The following is a 2,262-nucleotide window of genomic DNA, read 5'->3' on the forward strand; positions in this document are numbered from 1 at the left end:
AAACAAACATTCACAGTCTGAAGATTTTTCTGGATTTCCCCAAATCATGGTACTGTGTGCAATTTCTTCAGAGATAGAATTTGAGGAAATTCCTGATGGTCTATTATTGGATATTCAACTAATGGACATGTCAAAGAAACTTTACATGGACAGCGGTCAGCAGATTAAAGTCTATTCCATAAAATTTAAAAATGTTCTTGGAGTTCAATTTAAATATGTAGCTGCAAATCTAAAAAGGTGGGGGTTTTGTTTTGTTTTGTTTTGTTTTGTTTTTCAAAAGTGCTAATTATTACTTTTACTTCCATACATTATGTCCAATTCTTTGTAAAACTGAACAACTTCTGCTTTGAGCACACTGCTTGAAGCGTTTCTAAGCAGCTGAGGGGGAAAGAAATTCACTTGTCAATGAGTCCAGCCTCCTTGATTTCACTGAAGAAAAACTTCTCCAGGATATTGGCACATTTGTAATATTCACTTTCAGGCGGGTTGTACTCTTTGCAGTTGGTAAACACTCGCTGCAAGTAGGCCATGAATAATTTCTTAGACACATAGTACCTATTTCTGAGGTGTTCACTCATGGTCTTCAGATCCATGGGGAACCTTATAGCTTCATAATAGCCCGGAGCTTCAGTTCTCTTCACTGATTCCATGAAAGGCCAAGCACTTTGGTGGCTCTTCGCCTGCTGGAGGACGCTCTTGAGCGTGCTGTAAAGCTGGTCGGCGTCTTTGGGGTCTCTTCTCTCTTTTCCACTTGGTTTCCAGCCTGTCTCTCTAATCCCAGGAATGCTTTCAATGGGGATCTGCCGGACTCCGTCTTTGAAACAAGAAAGTCCTGGGTAGACCTTTCGAATCTGGGCTTGCTTTCTTTCAATCAGCTTTTTAATAATCTCCTTCTGCTTTTTGATGATGACAGAAAACTCTGTGTATGGGATCTTCGGATTTAGCTCACATCCCATTAAAGTGGCTCCTTCATAATCCTTAATATAGTCAACGTGTTTGGCTTTAGGTATTTTGATTTCTTTGGAAAAACCCTGTTTCTTGAAGTACCCAATTGCATATTCATCTACATATGTGAGGAAGTTCAGGATGTTGTGCTTTAAATGGTATTCTTTCAAGATATTCATTAAATGTGTTCCATAGCCCTTAACTTGTTCATTTGAGGTCACAGCACAGAAGACAATCTCTGTGAATCCCTGTGATGGGAATATACGGAAACAGATACCACCAATGACACGGCCATCTTTAAGTAAAGCCAGGGTTTTGTGTTCTGGGTCAAAGAGTAGCCACGTGATGTACTCCTTTGGCATTCAGGGCAGCTGGTGGGAGAAGACGTTCTACAGGCCGACCAGCCACATGAGGATCTTCTTGTTGGGTTTCTGGCTCCGGGAGTTGCCCACCACATGGAATTCAATCACACCTCTGCGTTCTTCCAGCCTTGATGCCTGGTCCTGGGCTGAGTGTGCAGACAGAAGGTTGGTCTCAGGTCCCAGCATCGCTGCAGGGTCTGTGATGGTGGACATGACCTCATTGATTAATTCCATCGGAATAACCCCTGTAACCTGGGGTTTCTTCTCTTCCTCCAGAGGATGCAAGTCATTCATTTTCCTCTTTTCTCCTGGGTTCACCTCGAGCCCAGAACCTCTGCCCGCAGGGCTGGCACTCGGTCCATTCAGTTGCTCTCAGGATGACGGGCTGGAGTTGTAGGAGAGCATTCCAGCCACTGGAGGCCGGCTGAGAACTGTCTGGATTCCCAGATGGCCGCTTCTGGAAGAGGTGGAGAGAAAGTCCTGATCCCAGATGGGAGAGTTCTGACTAGACACTTCTTCCTCTAGCATGGACAGAAACTTGGGGAAGTGGGTGAGGATTAGCGTCCGTTTCTCCAGCGGCAGCTTGTCCTTCTCCTGCCGGGCCTGCTCCAGGAGCTGCCGCCGCATGACGGTGAAGATGGAGCGGAGCAGCGTCCTCCCGAACACCTGCGTGGTTCCGTACTGAGGGAGACTGTCGCAGAACTGTGGCACATTGCAGTAACACAACCACCTTCTGTAGTTCTCTTTGTATCCGGAAAGGTCATCGTTAGGAGAGAGCAGCCTTCGCTGGGAGGGAGCCTCCAGGTGCCGGTAGTTGATGCGGTGGAGGAACATTTTTGCCAGCTCAACGATCATTTGTTGTTCTTTTGACGGGAAGTGACCAAACTTGTACTGCACAAAGCTGTTCACACCTTGTTCAATACTGTTGTTGTTGTTATGTGACTTCGAGTCATTT

At 45.8% G+C, this 2,262-nt stretch overlaps 1 pseudogene; it reads right to left on the reverse strand.

The window, feature by feature from the left end:
• Window positions 1-395: 395 nt before the first annotated feature.
• Window positions 396-2,262, reverse strand: part of LOC102852784 — a 4,109-nt pseudogene continuing 2,242 nt past the window's right edge.

Source organism: Elephantulus edwardii, unplaced genomic scaffold (genome assembly GCF_000299155.1).
Source record: "Elephantulus edwardii isolate Elephantulus edwardi_28Jun2011 unplaced genomic scaffold, EleEdw1.0 scaffold00070, whole genome shotgun sequence".
Lineage (NCBI taxonomy): Eukaryota > Metazoa > Chordata > Mammalia > Macroscelidea > Macroscelididae > Elephantulus > Elephantulus edwardii.